At 45.7% G+C, this 18,408-nt stretch overlaps 2 long non-coding RNA genes across 3 annotated transcripts in view; one reads left to right on the top strand and one right to left on the bottom strand.

Moving 5' to 3' along the window:
- LOC148398516 (uncharacterized) overlaps window positions 1–9,215 on the bottom strand; it is a 50,407-nt gene extending 41,192 nt beyond the window's left edge. The window contains exon 1 of the long non-coding RNA XR_015858670.1: window positions 8,857–9,215. This is a non-coding gene — a long non-coding RNA (uncharacterized LOC148398516). The remainder of the gene's footprint in view (window positions 1–8,856) is intronic.
- Window positions 9,216–15,121: 5,906 nt separating this feature from the next.
- LOC148398515 (uncharacterized) overlaps window positions 15,122–18,408 on the top strand; it is a 40,464-nt gene continuing 37,177 nt past the window's right edge. For both annotated transcript variants that reach the window (XR_015858631.1, XR_015858630.1), the window contains exon 1: window positions 15,122–15,407. This is a non-coding gene — a long non-coding RNA (uncharacterized LOC148398515). The remainder of the gene's footprint in view (window positions 15,408–18,408) is intronic.

Raw genomic sequence — 18,408 nt, 5'->3', positions numbered from 1 at the left:
TCTTGGATAGATGGGAGGTTGGTCCCGATTATCTTTTCTGAAGTCCTACTTGTCCGTTGCAGTCTGTGCTTGTCTTGTTTGGTGGCCGATCCAAACCAGACAGTGATGGAGGTGCAGAGGATGGACTGGATGATGGCAGTATAGAAGGTCTTCAGCAGCTCCTGTGGCAGGTTGAACATCCTGAGCTGTCTCAGAAAGTACAGCCTCTGCTGGGCCATCTTCCAGACATAGTCTATGTGGCTGGTCCATTTCAGGTCCCGAGAGATTGTGGAGCCCAGGATCTTGAAGATGTCTGTGGAGAGAATAGTATTACTGCGGATAGTGAGGGGTGAAAGTGGTGAAGGGTCTCGCCTGAAGTCCACTGTCATCTCCACGGTCTTGAACGGGTTCAGCTCCAGGTGGTTTTGGCTGCATCTGGATCTAGCAAACGTTTGTGGGTCATTTTCTCATATGGACAGATTTCAACATGTTCCACATCACAAACCTGGTGAAAAACTGCTTCCAAGATCTGCAATTCTGTGTCAAAACAACAGAATACACAACATCATAATCTTTGGAGGTGGGAGCAATGGTTGTACCATCTCCCCTTTAGCCTTCATCATGGCAATGGAAATCATAATTCAAGCTTCCAAATGGGTTTTGGGTGTAGAACGTCTGAGAGGGGGACAGCGTCTACCACCCATCTGTACCTACGACATGACCACTTTGACCTCAACTGTTGCATGCACCAAACATCTGCTGGCAAAGCTTCATGCCAACATTACATGGGCATGAATGAAGTGTAAACCCAGCAAATCCAGGAGCATATCCACCGTCAGGGGGAAACTCATGGACCAGAGGTTCTACATCGAGGATACTCCCATTCCATTGGTGTCAGAGCTGTAAATCAAGAGTCTAGGGCGATTATACAACGCATGTCTAAAAGAATCAGAACAGAGTGATCAGCTGAGGGAAGAAACCATCCTTGTCCTCATAGACAAGACCTTAGTTCCTGGTAAGTTGACACTGTGGTGCCTACAGTTTTGGTTGCTCCCCTGTTTAATGTGGCCACTAACAGCCTATGAGATCCTCATAACCAAAGTCGAGAAGCTGGAGAAACAGTCAGTGCATACATCAAGAAGTGGCTTGGCCTCCCGCGTGACCTCAGTAACATCGGCCTATGGTAATAGTGCCCTGGAACTGCCCATCTCTAGCCTCACGGAGGAGTTCAAATGCACCAAGGTGAGGCTGAGCATGACCCTGATTGAGTTTTAAGATGAGGTGATCCGAGCAGTTGCTCCCAGACTGACAACCAGGAGGAAATGGAACCCATCTGAGGCCATGCAGCAAGCTAAATCTGCTCTCAGGCATGGAGACATGGTGGGACAGCATTCACTACCTCTCATGGAACAGCTTGAGAACATCCTTGACGTCACAGTATCTCACAATGACATAGTCGATCAGTTGCCAATGTTTGGAGCGTGGGTGCATCCATGATGTTTTGTGTTTGCTCTTTTGCTGGAAGATGGTATTGATGATGGTCAGTTGGTGCTCAGAGCAGAGAATAAGTAATCTCATGCCGTCAGTTTGCCTGCCCTAACCCATGTCTGCCAAGTACCCCTTTCCATCCATCCATCCATCCATCCATCCATCCATCCATCCATCCATCCATCCATCCATCCATCCATCCATCCATCCATCCATCCATCCATCCATCCATCCATCCATCCATCCATCCATCCATCCATCTTCTTCCACTTATCCGGGGTCGGGTCGCGGGGGCAGCAGCTTCAGGAGGGACTCCCAGACTTCCCTCTCCCCAGCCACTTCATTCAGCTCATCCCGGGGGACCCCAAGGCGTTCCCAGGCCAGCTGAGTGACATAGTCTGTCCAGTGCGTCTCCCCAGGGAGGCGTCCAGGAGGCATCCAGATGAGATGCCCGAGCCACCTCATCTGGCTCCTCTCAACGTGGAGGAGTAGCGACTCTACTCCGAGTCTCTCCCGGATGACCGAGCTTCTCACCCTCTCTAAGGGAGAGCCTGGACATCCTGCGGAGAAAACACATTCCGGCCGCTTGTCTCCGGGATCTCGTTCTTTCGGTCACGTCCCATAGCTCGTGACCATAGGTGATGGTAGGAGCGTAAATTGACTGGTAAATTGAGAGCTTTGCCTTTTGGCTCAGCTCTCTCTTTACCACAACGGACCGGTACAGAGTCCGCATTACTGCCGACGCTGCACCGATCCGCCTGTCGATCTCACGCTCCATCCTCCCCTCACTCGTGAACAAGACCCCAAGATACTTAAACTCCTCCACTTGGGGCAGGATCTGATCCCCGATCCGGAGAAGGTATTCCACCCTTTTCTGATCGAGGACCATGGACTCGGATTTGGAGGTGCTGACCCTCATCCCGACCGCTTCACACTCGGCTGCGAACCGCTCCAGTGAGAGCTGGAGATCACGGCCTGAAGAAGCCAACAGCACCACATCGTCTGCAAAAAGCAGAGACGGGATGCCGAGGTCCCCAAACCGGACGCCCTTAACACCTCTGCTGCGCCTAGAAATTCTGTCCATAAAAGTTATGAACAGAATCGGTGACAAAGAGCAGCCTTGGCGGAGTCCAACCCTCACTGGGAACGAATCCGACTTAATGCCGGAAATGCGGACCAAACTTTGGCATCGGTGATACAGGGACCAAACCGCCCTTATCAGTCGGCTCGGCACCCCGTACTCCCGAAGCACCCTCCACAGACCCTCCAGAGGGACACGATCTTGTGTTCTATTTTTCTTGTGATGAAGAAAAATAGAACACAAGATGGAGTGTGAGAAGGAGACGGCAACAAGACAAACAAGAGCAATAAAACTACAAGCAGAACAGGAGCACTACAGGTCAGCCATAACCGATCACTGTAAAAGAGAAAACCACATCATGGACTGGGAAAAGGCCAGAGTCATCCGCACTGAAGAAAATAAACATCAGCGTTGGATCAGGGAGGCCATTGAGATCCGCAAGCGGGGCCCGAGGACCATCAACAGGGATGAGGGAGCCTATATGCTCTCTACAACCTGGAACAGCATTCTGGAGAGGTGAATGGACAGCAGAGGGCGTGACTCACCAGTCAAATCTGACAGGTGAGCCACGCCTTCATCCATCATCCATCAGCTGATAAAGACGCGTCACTATCACATCTGTGACACTCTGATGAAGGCGGAAGAAACCGCCGAAACATGTCAGGTAAAGAACCTAAAACAATTTGTTTGATATAAAAGAAACCAGTGAAGTGATTAAAACAAGGAAAAACAAGATGAACTTAGTACAATAATTACATGTGGACAGGTTGGGCAAACTCCCATGCACCCTCGAGGATCCTGCTGAGGGTGTAGAGCTTGTCCACTGTTCCATGGCCAGGGCAAAAGCCACACTGCTCCTCCTGAATCTGAGGTTCAACCTCCCGACGGACCCTCCTCTCCAGCACCCCTGAATAGACCTTACCAGGGAGGCTGAGGAGTGTGATTCCCCTGTAATTGGAACACACCCTCCGGTCCCCCTTCTTAAAGAGGGGAACCACCTCTTCCAATCCAGAGGTACTGTCCCCGATGTCCACGAAATGTTGTAAAGGCATGTCAGCCATGACAGCCCCACAACATCCAGAGCCCTTAAGAACTCCGGGCGGATCTCATCCACCCCTGGGGCCTTGTCATCGAGGAGTTTTTTAACTGCCTCAGTGACTTCAACCCCAGAGATTGGAGAGCCGGCCTCAGAGTCCCCAGGCCCTGCTTCCACAATGGAAGGCGTGTAGGTGGAATTCAGGAGGTCTTCGAAGTATTCTCCCCACTGTTAGAGATTTGCTCACTCCAACTTATCTTGCAAGAACCACACGGGAGACAAGTAAGTCCTTTTTTACATCTGCAGGTGGAGAGTCCATTCATCGCTGTGCGTGCAGCGATGTTTGAATAGAGCTCTGGACTCTCCTTCCTGCAAGAAGATATTTATTAAGAGAAACAGAGTGGGGGTTGAGAGTTGACAGGTTTGGTGAACCACCGGCCTCTGGTAAGATCAGAGCAGGGGGTGTTTTACGATGTTGTGGGAAACAGAACAACTTTGATTGCTTCCTCTGCAGCTGGTCAATCAAGCAGAGAATGCAACCACTTTATTTTACTGCGTTGTGAGAGCAAGACAAGATTGGTTAATCATTATAGTCTACATTCCAACATAATCCTATGATAAAGATACTCTGTAAAACCCTAACACCCACCGACTCACGATGTCCCCAGACCAGGTCAGCAGCACGCCATCCCCACTGTAAACAGTGTTGATGTTGCAGTGCTTCCCCCTCCTGAGGCGCCGGATGGTGGACCAGAATTTCCTCGAAGCCGTCCGGAAGTCATTCTCCATGGCCTCGCCAAACTCCTCCCACGCCCGGGTTTTTGCCTCAGCCACCGCCGAAGCCGCGTTCCGCTTAGCCATCCGGTACCTGTCAGCTGCCTCCAGAGTCCCACAGGCCAGAACGGCCCGATAGGACTCCTTCTTCAGCTTGACTGCATCCCTTACCGCCGGTGTCCATCAGCGAGTTCGGGGATTGCCGCCACGACAGGCACCAACGACCTTACGGCCACAGCTCCGGTCAGCCGCCTCAACAATGGAAGCACGGAACATGGTCCACTCGGACTCAATGTCCCCTGCCTCCCCCGGGACGTGGGAAAAGCTCTGCCGGAGGTGGGAGTTGAATCTCTTCCTGACAGGGGATTCCGCCAGACGTTCCCAGAAGACCCTCACAGAGCGTTTGGGTCTAACAGGTCGGACCGGCATCTTCCCCCACCATCGGAGCCAACCCACCACCAGGTGGTGATCAGTTGACAGCTCCGCCCCTCTCTTCACCCGAGTGTCCAAAACATGCGGCCCCAAATCCGATGACACAACTACAAAGTCGATCATCGAACTACGGCCTAGGGTGTCCTGGTGCCAAGTGCACACATAGACACCCTTATGCTTGAACATGATGTTCATTATTGAAAATCCGTGTCGATCACAGAAGTCCAGTAATAGAACACCGCTCGGGTTCAGATCGGGGGGGCCGTTCCTCCCAATCACGCCCTTCCAGGTCTACCTGTCATTGCCCACGTGAGCATTGAAGTCACCCAGTAGAAGGATGGAGTCCCCAGAAGGAGCGCTCTCCAGCACTTCCTCCAGGGACTCCAAGAAGAGTGGATACTCTGAGCTGCCGTTTGGTGCATAGACACAAACAACAGTCACGACCCGTCACCCCACCCGAAGGCGGAGGGAGGCTACCCTCTCATTCACCGGGGTGAAGTGAACCCCAATGTGCAGGCGCCCAGCCGGGGGGCAATAAGTATACCCACACCTGTTGGACGCCTCTCACCGTGGGCAACTCCAGAGTAGAAGAGAGTCCAGACCCTCTTGAGAGGGCTTGTACCGGAACCCAAACTGTGCGTGGAGGCTAGTCCGACTATATCTAGTCGGAACTTTTCTGCCTCGCACACCAGCTCGGGCTCCTTTCCAGCCAGAGAGGTGACATTCCAAGTCCCAAGAGCCAGCTTCTGCAGTCGGGGATCAGACCGCCAGGGCTCCTGCCTTTGGCCACCGCCCAGCTCACACTGCACCCGGCCCCTTTGGCCCCTCCCACAGGTGGTGAGCCCATGGGAAGGGGGACCCACGTCTCCTTTTCGGGCTGTGCCCGGTGGGGCCCCATGGGCGAAGGCCCGGCCACCAGACGCTCGGCTGGCTCCAGAGGGGGGCCCCGGTGACCCGCGTCCGGGCGAGGGAAAACAAAGTCCATTTATTTTAGTCATCATAAGGGGCTTCTGTGAGCCGTGCTTTGTCTGGCCCCTCACCTAGGACCCGTTTGCCATGGGTGACCCTACCAGGAGCATGAAGCCCCCGACAACATGGCTCCTAGGATCATAGGGGCACGCAAACCCCTCCACCACGATAAGGTGACAACTCACGGAGGGGTACTCCTTTCCATATCCCATTATTTTGCTCCACACGAGCATTAAAGTCCCCAAGAAAGAAGATATCAGTCTTGGGGATACGACGAAGCACCTTGTCCAGTGACAGATAGAATGTTTCCTTCATCTCTGTGTCTAATGGTAGAGTTGGGGCATACACACTAACAAGTGTGGCAACGTGTTTTCTTGCCAGGGGAATACGGAGGTCATCAGTATTTCGCTGATGCCTACAAGTGTGTCAGTGAGTGTTGTGGTGTTCTTTATGGCCAGCCCAACACTATGTAGATGCTAGCCACCTTGGGGGTTGCCTTTCCAAAAGAAGGTGTATCCTAGTGTCCCTACTAGGTGCTTGCTTGTGCACCCGCTGGTATAGCTCTCAGGGTCACAGAGGCACTCAAGCCGTCACCCCACGACAAGGGATGGACCGTGTGATTCCTGAAATTACATTTCATGCACAAAAGCACACACACATACGCACGCGTACACACATACACACACACACACACACACGCACAAACACACACACACAAACGGAGAGGAGAGTGGGAGCATCTTTTCTTGGGTCAAGTTCCTTGACTTGACTTTGCATGAGCGGAAGAAGATGGATGGCATGCACTACTGTTTAATAAAAAGCTTCTTCTTCTTATCGTGGCGACAAGGCAGTTAGTTACAGGCTTGGCTAGATGTGGTTCAGCCACAGCTGAACACATTTCTGTCCCTTCTCATTAAACTCTGCTAAGTTCGGTGCTGTGCAGGGATGTTCCAGCAGGGGGCATGTGAGGAGGTGTGGTTCAGTGGCACAGTCACACTCAGTATTCCAATCATCCAGATGTCCCCATTTTGCAAGAGTGACTTTTGCACGTCCAATATGGCCGAAGCGAGGATGTCTTTGGTCAGTGGACTGTTGTTGCTGCTCTTCCTTGCTTGCTGCTTGTCTACGTATCTCTGGTGGGGCTATTCCTGCCAGGATGTACAGGTGCTCTGTAGGCGTTGGTTTTAGACAGCCAGTGATAAGACGGCAGGTAGCATTTAGGGTGGGGTCCAGCTTCTTGGCATGGGCATCTCGCAAGTTGTGTTATTTGTTTATTTATTATTTATTCATCACTCTTATTTATTCATTGTTTGTGCCTTCTTGTTTTATTTTCTTGTGTTGTTTACTTGTATGTACATTGTGTACTATGTCTTGTCACCGTGGGATAGTGGGAACGTAATTTCAATCTCTTTGTGTGTCTTGGCATGTGAAGAAATTTACAATAAAGCAGACTTTGACTTTAACTTTGATACTCTGCAGCTGAGTAGCAGAGACCAAAAAAAACAATTACCAAAAAAAAAAAAAACAAAAAAAACTGTTCCTGTCACGCCCGTGCCAAAGACGCTCGGCCGGCAGCTTCCATCAGCCACACCCCTTCAGGTCTGTCACCTGCTCCCTTTTGTTACCTGATATATTTAAACCCCGCCCGTGTGTTCTTCCTTGTCGGTGTCTACTGCTGTCTTCCGTCCCTGTCCGCACCCAGTGTTTCTGTCATCTAGTTTCTCCCCGGTCTTGTCTGGAGGCTCACGGTCAGAATTTTATCCGTGTCCAAGTGGACTTCTCTCGGTTGGTCTGTCTGTTTGCTGGCTGTGAGTGTCTATCCCGCTTGTGTCTTCGTTGCCCACCTTCCTCCCTTTCAACTCCCTTTTCCCTTCAATAAACCTCGGTTCAAGCTGCATTTGGTCGCCCTGGCTCTACTCCGTTCGTGACAGTACCTCTATTTATAAGTGGTTGCTGTCTTTTTGTTCAGAAATCAACTGAATACATGTCCTTATTCTTCATTTGACAAGATAGTGTACCCCATGGAAATAAAAATGTGATTGAAACTAGAATGTCAACTCGTACTTTTTCTGAATGTGCTCTTTAATTTACCACTGCCGTTTGATTGAAATGGGTTATGTAGAACAACAAAACATCGTTTTTGTACCTACCAAAGGTAATTACACCGATTTGATTATTTTTGCAGTTGTTTTACATCACGTTTGGCAACGACAATACCTTTATTACAGCAGGAGCATAATAATATATTACGATGATTTAAACACTACTGCATGAGTGCATTAGATGCTGTACCTAAAGTGTCTTGTCATTTTGAAAAAAATATATACATATAATGAAAATTTTATTATAACTAAACTGACATAACATCAGTGTGTTTTGGATTCAGCAATGTCCTTAGTGTGACCCCCCTCTTTGGCATACTTACCTGCATCACTTGTTTTGTTACAAACGCTTAATCACACTTGTTTTTACCTTTGCTTTAAAGGGCATGTCAAATCTGCACTTATTACATATATTCAAGCGACCGGCTTCCCATTAAAGGGTTAAATAAGCCGGGGGTGAAGAGACTCATCCGAGTTGCTAACCACCTTTATTAAATTAATTCTGAAAGAATCTATCTAATCTCTTTAAAATGCCAATCCCGTTGAAGTCAAACGACGCTCGCATGCCGAGTAACTAAAATTGAGACACGTCGTCAGAATGACCGCGCCCTACTGGTGGCTCCCTTCTGTGATTTGGGGCTTTTGTTAAATCTCGGATATATTTAGATGTCTTTGTTAAGACCTCAGGGATTCGTTATTTACACTAGTGTGCATTCGTCCTAGCTGATCTTAAGATAACTATTTCGAACCAGATCTGATAATACCTGATGTTAAGGATTAAAGCTGTCTTCACTTTAAAAAGAATTGAACGGATTTAAAGAATGACTATGATAGGGAAATAAAGAAAATTTAAAGTTCTAATTACTGCATATAAAACCATGCTCAACATAGTTAATACAAAATCATCGATAACTGAAATAAGGATTAAGAAGAAATTTAATGAATAAGCAAGAAAAAAAATTACAAGTCGAAAAAACAACAATAATTCCACTCACCCATCCCAGAACAAAAGAGGAGACAAAAGGTCTCAAATCCTATTTTGTTGAACAAGTCGAGTGATCGGCTCTCCTTTGTTCCAAAATCCGAATTCTGTTTAAAAAGAGGAAAGGTCTGCCGATGAGGAGATTAGCCAATGCCGTTACATTGGCGTCTTCCCCTTTCTGCCAGCAGCGGCTGTCTCCTCTGCTTTCCTCGTAGATTAAAATTTGACAAAGCCCAATTCGAAGCTTAAAATTTGACAAAGTCCAATTCGAAGACTCTGGAAATTCATCTTAGTAAATTTTGGTCCACTCTCAAAAAGCACGATAAATTCATCTTCGTCTAAGCGTCTTTACTCCCGGTAGCAACAGGGCCACCGCCCTGACCAGGAAGAGCCCTTCTCTCGTCTGAAGCCAAGCTTTTATAGGCTTGTCATTTCCTCTGGCATTACCTCATCGGAATGTGTGGAATGTCTGGAATGCCCGGTATGCAAGGAATGCATGACTGATATTTTAATGCTGTCTCAGCGGATTTCTCAGCTGATATTTTAGGGTTGCGCAATCTTCACCTGACTCTCAGCTGGGAACCACTGGTTGCCTTGGCAACTTTGCTCAAAACAGCAAGCATTGCGCATGACTGTTCTCTGCTGCTGTTTCCTGTTTTGCTCGTTCTTTCACTATTAACCCTTGATGTCTCCTCTCAACTTAATACATTCAGGTATGGATGGAACACCAATGTTAAATACAAGTTGGATAAAACATTGCAACATTAATAACATATATCTCTATATGTCTAGTAAAGATCAATCTTAACACATAATCATACTTAGCCATAATAATGGGTTCTTCTAACTTTAACATATATATTGATATTGCTCAAGCTGTTACAGCTTAAAATTATGGCATAGCAAACTCATATTCCAAAATTGTGTGTTGCTACGTGTTTGAACAAGTTGTGTCTTCCCAATTGCTAACAATTTAATTTATTAGATTCGTTATTTTCCATCAGGTCACCCCTTTGTCATCTCCTGGTGAAATTTTGGAACAACTACATGTTTTGGGATAGCCAATGTGCCTGGGCCAAATTCGATACCCAATTATACACCATCTTGTACCACCATGTCACTTGACAGGCACTCTATGGTTTAGAGTTGATGGAAAAGCAGAGGCTTTCTCACAAAAGTCCCAAAAGGTGGAGAAAGTGGAGACAGATGCCCGGAAAACACCTGTCCTTCATGCAAGCCTTTTTTGGTCACATGCATGACAGGATGTCAGAGGAAACGTGAAAACCTCTAGAGCACCGTACCATGCTGATTTTCCTTATGCAAAGATGAATGCCTTCGAAAAGAAAAGGTTGCACTAAAAATCGGTTGCACCATCAAGGTTTAATTTGATTTTAAGATTAGCTCCAACTAGAGATTGGTAAAATTTGCATTATAATAAATTACCGTATTTTTTGCTCCATAAAGCGCACTTAAAAGGCTTTAATTTTCTCTAAAACTGAAGGTGCACCTTTTAATAAGGTGCCCCTTTTGTGTGGACCAAATTCCAAAATCTATAAATGTTGATGCATGGCTGCCGCCACACAAGAATGTAATATGTAGGCGTAATATGCAGACCCGATGAACCAATCAGAGGAGCATCCCCCCTTCCACGGCGACCAGGTTGCAACAGATGCAGTGGGCTACATTGAACACAATATAAAAACAATCCAAAGAAAAAGTAATGTAGATGTCCACAGTCAGATAAAGAACTGCAGGAAGATGCCCTCAATTGTAATGGCAGTATGTGGGAGGAGGAGGCCCACCTCAGATCTCGTCTCAGTTGGTTGGTGTGGAATTAATATTATGGCTGCTGTAACTTTGATTACGTTGCTTATGTACGTTAACAGAGAGCCAAAACTTCAAATTTTATGTAGTGATCAGACATGACAGCAGTGTACGGTAGTACCATTATATTTGAGGCTACAGTAATCCCTCATTTATCGCGGATAAGTGGTTCCAAAAACCACCCACGATAAGTGAAATCCGTGAAGTACGGTCACCCTCTCATGTGTACAATTTGTTTTTGTATGTTCATTTTGTGTGTGTCAATAAATGTATATGAAACCATTTAAGTGCATATTTTATTATTAGAACATTAAATAATTGTTTCAAACATGTAAATAATACATTAATAGTATAAATAACATACAGAAAATTTTGTAAAAATATTGAAAATATAAATATTCTACATGTGTGCGGGTAACATGTTAACAAAAATTACTGGGCAGGCTAACGTGTTAGCGAAAAGATGCTAATTTGCGATCGTGCTAACACGCGAAAACAGACCTCTAAAGGAATTTAATTATTAATAATAATAATAACAATTAATTTAATTTATATAGCGCTTTTCAATGATCCAAAGACACTTACAGGGAATAAAAAGGGTGGGGACGTATGGGGGGGGGCGAGACAATAAGATATAGTTAATAACAGGACATCGGTCAGCAGTGCGAAGGAGATGGATGGAGGAGCAGGAGGGGCGGGAGCGGAGGTTGTTGAGGTTGGCAGTACGGGAGGTGGGGGTGGCGGGGGGGGGGGGGTTGGTAGTCGAGAAAGCGGGAATGGGTGAGCCGTCGGGGACAGTCCAGATGTAGTGGCGATGGTGAAGGATCCCAGCCTTGTGTGGAAGCAGCAGTGGACCAGGTGGTGATGCCGGTCGACCTCGACTGCACCCGCACAAACGGCAGGCCCCAACGCACCACGGCGGCACACAGCCAAGCCACAGTTGGCGAGCCCGCAGAGAGTGGAGCCCGCCCCCCAAGCAGACCGGCCGGACGGCCAGAGAGCTGGGCCAGAGCTGCCATGGAGTCCAGAGCAGGCGGCCACAGGCTCAGAGCCGGGAGGCAGGAGGGTCCGGTGGTGGTTTTGGCCAGCTGGCTGTTGGCTAGCTGGCTAACGTAGCTGGTAGTCCGAGGGAGAGGAAACAGATAGGTGAGAGCGGAGCTGCGGGGATGTGAGGTGGACCGAAGACAACACGAGAAAATTAAAAGAAGAGACGGGTGCACTGAAAACGGGAAAATGAAAAACAAGTAACGAACACGGTCCGGGACAGAAGCGCCAGTCAACAGATCTGACGCCAGCATTGCTCTAACCCGGAAGACAACAGACGGTGGGGGAGATGAATTGGCACAAACCTCATCCCTAAATCGAACATTTGGAGCAATGCTACATTGTCCTAAAGGTTAGACACATGATCGTTCATTTCTCTTGTTAGGAGACCCACTTACATCGTCAATGACTGCTGTACCACTGTAACAGAATATGTACACGAACGTAAAACAGGTATCGCCTGAAAACGGCCTTCAAAATAAATCACAATATCTCAAATCAAAGCACGGCTGAAGAACACAAATAACATGGAGAATTCTTAACATATGCTGTAAATATGTTTTTAGAACAACTTTTATTATAAATTTTTATAACAAGGTACAAGTGTACATACTGTAAATATGTTTTTATAACTCTTTTATTATTATAACAATAATTCTATAACAAGGTACAACACTGTAAATATGTTTTTAGAACTCTTATTATTATAACAATGTTTTTATAAAAACGCACTGCAATTGTGTGTGCACTCCTTGCCTTCTGCTGGCGTGTGGGCAAGTTTTGTGCCATAATTCCTCAATTTAGAAGTTTTATTTGGACTTTAAGATGTTTTTTTAATTTGGAAAACTAATCTGCGATGTAATGAAACCGCGATAAACGAACCGCGATGTAGCGAGGGATTACTGTATTTCCATATTTTATCCATTGGTACATTTATTTCCTGTGTGAAACCAAATGTCACAGGAAGTGGTTCTGATGGTAAATTCATGTGAATATTATATACAATATATATAATGTAAAATCCCCCATAATTAATATACGTACATATCTGTGTGGGTCACCAAGTCAGCCACAAATTCTGAAAATTCATTTAGTAAAAAGCCAGAGTAAGCGCCGGGTGGACGGTAGATGACTGCAAGCTAAAACGACAGCAAGGCTGTGAATTGGATGATAAGAACTTTATTCAGGGGAGGGCTCAGTTTTCGATCAGAATCGTAAATAAGGGCTACACTCCACCCTAGTTATGAGGACGTGCAATATGAGAGCTCACAAAGTTCGGAGGCAGGCCTCATTGAGCAACAGCAATTCATTAGGTTTTAACCAGATCTCTCAAAGACCAATCTTGTTAAGATTACGGTTTCTAGTGAGGTCATTAACTAGTAGCACTTTTGTGGAGAGTGATCTAACCGAGTTTGAATTTATTAGGTTGATGAGCGGTCTTACCCATTGAAGAATTTTTAGACAAAATTTAAGTGAGATTACGTACGTCTAAGTCCCACATTACATTTGAAATGATTATTAATGCGGCGAGAGGAGACAACCATAGGAATTTGATGGCTAATTTTCGGCACATGCACTGTTATTCGGAGCGAGCACCATATCATCAATGACACCGGTTAGGGAGTGTGGCAGTGTATGTTATAGCACTATACAAATCGCGACCTTCGAGTCTACACAAAGAGCTATATGCATTATGCGAGTCTTGCCTAGTGCTAATTAACTTTAACTTTACAGACTCCAAACCCAATTTAACAGGTGGTCTAGCCACCTGTGACCCGGCTTGCTCTAGTGTGGACTGTCATGAACAGCTCAAACAACTATGTTTCTCGAAAGAGTGATGTCATCTTTATGGTTAGGGTGAAGGCCAACCATCCTCAGCAGGTCAAGGCGGCCCCAGAAAGAAGACCTTTTTTCTACATATAATAATATAATATATAATATACAAACCGAATTCGGTTGAAGTTGGAAAATTGTGTAAAATGTGAATAAAAACAAAATACAAATACAACGATTTGAAAATCCTTCCCAACCCATATTTAATTGAATACACTACAAAGACAACATCGTATTTAATGTTCAAACTGATAAACTTAATTGTTTTTTTGCAAATAATAATTAACTTAGAATTTCATGGCTGCAACACGTCCAGTAGAAGTTGGGAAAGGTGGCAAAAAATACTGAGAAAGCTGAGAAAAGCTCATCTAACACCTATTTGGAACATCCCACATGTGATCAGGCTAATTGGGTATCATGATTGTGTATAAAAGGAGCCTCCCCAAACATGCTCAGTCATTCACAAGCAAGGATAGGGCGAGGTTCACCACTTAGTCCACAACTGCGTTAGAAAATAGCTTTAACTTTAAGAACAACATTTCTCAAAGCAAAATTGCAAGGAATTTAGGGATTTCAACATCTACGGTCCATAATATCATCAAGTTCAGAGAATCTGGTGAAATCACTGCACGTAAGCGCCACGAAACCAAGACTGAATGACCTTGACCTTCAATCCCTTTTTTAAGGCACCGCCTTAAAAATCGACATGAGTGTGTAAAGGATATCACCAAATGGGCTCAGGAAAACTTCAGAAAACCACTGTCAGTACGTAAATACAGTTCATCACAACATCAGTAAATGCAGATTAAAACTCTACCATGCAAAGCAAAAGCCGTTTATGAACAACATCCAGAAACACCACTGGGTTCTCTGGGCCCGAGCTCATGTAAAATGGACTGATGCACAATGGAAAAGTTTTTTGGTCTGATGAGTCCACTTTTCAAATTCAGGGACGAGAAACTTCCGTTTTTCCGTTTTTTTTTCCGTCGGGAGTATCATTTTCGTGAATCGTGTAGATCCGTTGAGAAAATTGTTTTTATATGGGGGGCGGCCGGCAGCAGTATTGCGACAACAACTGCCTTATTTTCGGCAGCATTTTGGCGCTACTTTCGTCACATCATTTGCCTACTCATTTGCCTAATTAGCAAAAGTTTTAGCCAGCATGGCGAAAGTTTTAGAGAAAAAAGACGAGGATCGTGCCAGGCAAATAGACAAGTCGAACGGGATCAGGAACTGCTATAGATGGGCATGGCTCGAGAGCAGCGTCATCTTACAACTCGAAACACAAAGACGCACAAATGCGACACTGAGTGCCCGGCGTGCTGCGGTTGCGCGATCGGACTAAATTAAGCTCCCTGCGCACTGAGATTCATTTAAATTTTGGAAAGTACATCAGGACTTTAAAAATATTTTCTAAATTTCAGCGACGGCTTTGTCACAATAATGCGATCAGCGCGGTGCAGTTGCGCGGTCGGTGACGCGCTACGTTTGCGCGTTCGGCGGTGCGCTGCAGTTGCGCGATCGGACTGAATTAAGATCCCTGCGCACTTAGGTCCACTTTGTAGTGTTGTGATAATTAAACGCTACCCCTTTAAGAGACTGAGGAAGTCGGAGTGTGTTGAACAGTGAGAGTTGTTGCGGTGCAGGCTAAGTGAGGAGTAAATATTATACTACTTGTAACTGTGCATGAAAGTTATTAAAGCTTCAACTTAAAAGATATAAACTGAGAGGACATTCAGTTTCTACAATGGCGACGAGGATATTGCGCGACTGACGTGAACGGATCCCCGCAACGGAGTTTCTACCGCACACACCTGTTTGCCTGCTGGATCACAGGATAGCCACAGTGCTGGTAACGGACTCGTGAGTAAACGGCCGTGTGAAGGAAATAAATTGATGCAGGAATATCTCCGGCACGAAGGTATTGGAGGAATGGGGTCAAAACACAAAAAGTCCTGACTAGCTACAAAAACAGATGTGCTCAAACCTCATTGAATAAAGTACATAAGCAGACAAATATATTCACATATTAAATCAATAAAAGAAACATTTTAAGCATATACTTATACCTACACACCAAATCAATAAAGAAGACATAACTAGACATTTTTTATAAGTGGTAATGAGAGGTTTTTATAAACTTTATGATCTGATATATATTTCTGAGCACTTTGAAATAGCATATGTCTTTTGATATATTGCCTAAATAGCTTAATGTGTCATGCTGTCATGTTTATTTTTCGGATTTTTGTCTTGTCTTGTGTCATGGCTTCACTTCCTGTTTTATTTTGTCAACCCTCCCGTTTCAGTTCGTGGTTCCTTCCTCTGTGCTTCTGTTGTCTTGTATTCCCTGATCCCGATTGTGTGCACCTGTGTCGTTGGGACTAATTGTCTGCACCTGTGTCCCCGCCCTTTTGTGTGAACATTGCCTTTTCTGAATGGAGACTTTCTGCTCTTGAAGGGCCCAGCGCTGTATTGTACTTTCCTGAAAACAGAGCTTTCTGAACAAGAATTGTGATTGAACTCAACCAACCTGTGTAAGTCTAATTTGTGCTTCAGTGTCTTAGCATTTTCCTAAATCTGAAGAAATCAAACGAGCATGCAGTGAGTAAATTGGATAACAGGTGATTGGCAATGGTTTTTGCCGTGAGGCGCAGATAACTCGCTCCGCTCCCTAAATTGTGGACAAAACCCAACAGTATTTTGCTGTCTGAACTCACATCTTAAGAAAAAGAAAAGACAACTTCCACTAGCTAGCAACGCTCAGCACTATAGTCGAGAGAGACGTGCCATTGCCTATCAAAGACAAAGGGACTAGCAATGGCTAGACACACATGGACGTAACTGGGCAGTAGTATTCCTGTGAAAAAAAACACTGTCAAACTAAAAGTATTGTAACAATGGCAGGTGTGGCTGGATTACCCTCATTCCCCCTCTTTGACGTAAATGCAGAGCCACCTTCCCTTTCCCTAAAATGGACGAAGTGGATGAGGAGATTTGAGACATTTCTCACGGCAGCTGCCATAACTGATAAAACAAAAGCAAGGGCTATACTTCTGTACTATGCTGGGGAGCATGTGCAGGATATCTTTGAGACTTTTCCTGAAAAAGGACAACCAGGTGATTTCGATAAGGCAGTCCAACTCCTCACCGAATATTTCAGTCCAAGTCATAATGTAGAATATGAAGTCTGCATATTTAGACAATCGAAACAAACCCCAGGTGAAACTGTTGATGCTTTTCACACCAGACTGAGACAGCTATCTCAGAATTATAAATTCACTAATGTGGACAAGGAAATAAAGTCTCAGATAATACTCAGCTGCACATCATCACGTCTCAGGAGAAGGGCCCTGAGGGACCCAGACATGACTCTAAAAGGTCTGTTGGATCTGGCCAGATCTTTTGAGACATCGGAACTTCAGGCGTCTGGCATGGAAAACAATCAAGATACTGGACATGTTGCAGCCATGCCCAATTCTAGACACAGAGCATGGACCGCCTCTGGACACCATATGGTGAACGTGAACCAGAGAAATCAACCAAAGATAAAATGTAGAAATTGTGGAGATGCATTTCCTCATCAGGGTGGTCAGGCAGCATGTCCAGCGAAAGGTCAACAGTGTCGGACATGTGGAAAATTCAACCACTATCCCCGCTGCTGTCGCTCCAACCCAGGCATAAAGGTAAAACAGCATCAACATGGACAGAAAATAAAACCAACACAGAGCACACAAGAGATGTCATGGCCTAACAGACGCAGACAAATTAAATTTATTGTTACTAACCATGCTGACACCACTCCCATCAGTCATCTAGCTGCTGATGACTCGAGCACGGATGACAAATTCGTCTTTGTCACAAAAGATGCGGAGGGGAGAAAACCACCAGTGAGGTTAGTCATGATAGCTGGTGAATGCATTGATGTTCTTGTTGATTCGGGAGCCTCAGCTAATCTCCTGGATGGAAGAGCCTACAGCGCGTTGAAAACAAAACTCAAACTAGTGCAGTCAAGCAAAAGGATATATCCTTATGGTACAAAAATTCCCCTTTCCCTTTGTTGTAAGGTCACCACAACAGTCTCTGCTAATGGGAGAACAGCTCAAGCAGCGTTCTACATTGTTAATGGAGACCACGGCTCACTGCTGGGCCATGACACTGCAACTAAACTAGGACTCATACATGTGGTGCTCTCCAATCAAACCGTGCCACAGGACATGTCTAAAGCAGATCAGCTGCTCCTGCAATATCCAAGTCTCACCTCAGGCGTAGGGAAACTGAAAAAATTACAAGTCAAATTGTACATAGACTGGAGTGTGCAACCAGTTGTTCAGCCCCACCGTCGTATTCCTTTTCACATGGGGAAAAAAGTAGAGGAGGAATTACAAAGCTTGGAGGACCAAGGCATAATTGAAAAAGTAGAAGGCCCAACACTGTGGGTGTCACCCATTGTGGCATCACCGAAACCAAAAAACCCAGAGAAACTACGCCTCTGCATAGACATGTGCCTGCCTAATAAAGCTGTTCAAAGGGAGAGACACATATCACCTACGGTGGATGACATTGTGCATGATCTTAACGGCGCCACCATGTTCTCGAAGCTGGACCTCAATGCAGGATATTACCAACTTGAACTAGCGCCTGAGTCCAGATACATCACTACCTTCTCAACACATATTGCACTGAGACGGACGGTACACACGCCTCATTTTTGGAATCTCTTCAGCAGCAGAGGTCTTCCAACACACAATCCAAAATGTGCTCCATGGAATACAGGGAGTCAGATATTTCAGTGATGACATTATCATTTTTGGAACCACCCGTGCAGAGCATGACCGCTACCTGGAAGAAGTCTTCAAAAGAC

Source organism: Syngnathus floridae, chromosome 5 (genome assembly GCF_059516105.1).
Source record: "Syngnathus floridae isolate MCC-2025c chromosome 5, RoL_Sflo_1.0, whole genome shotgun sequence".
Taxonomy (NCBI): domain Eukaryota; kingdom Metazoa; phylum Chordata; class Actinopteri; order Syngnathiformes; family Syngnathidae; genus Syngnathus; species Syngnathus floridae.
The sequence above is the reverse complement of the archived record's forward strand: the minus strand, read 5'-3'. Positions and strand labels throughout refer to the sequence as shown.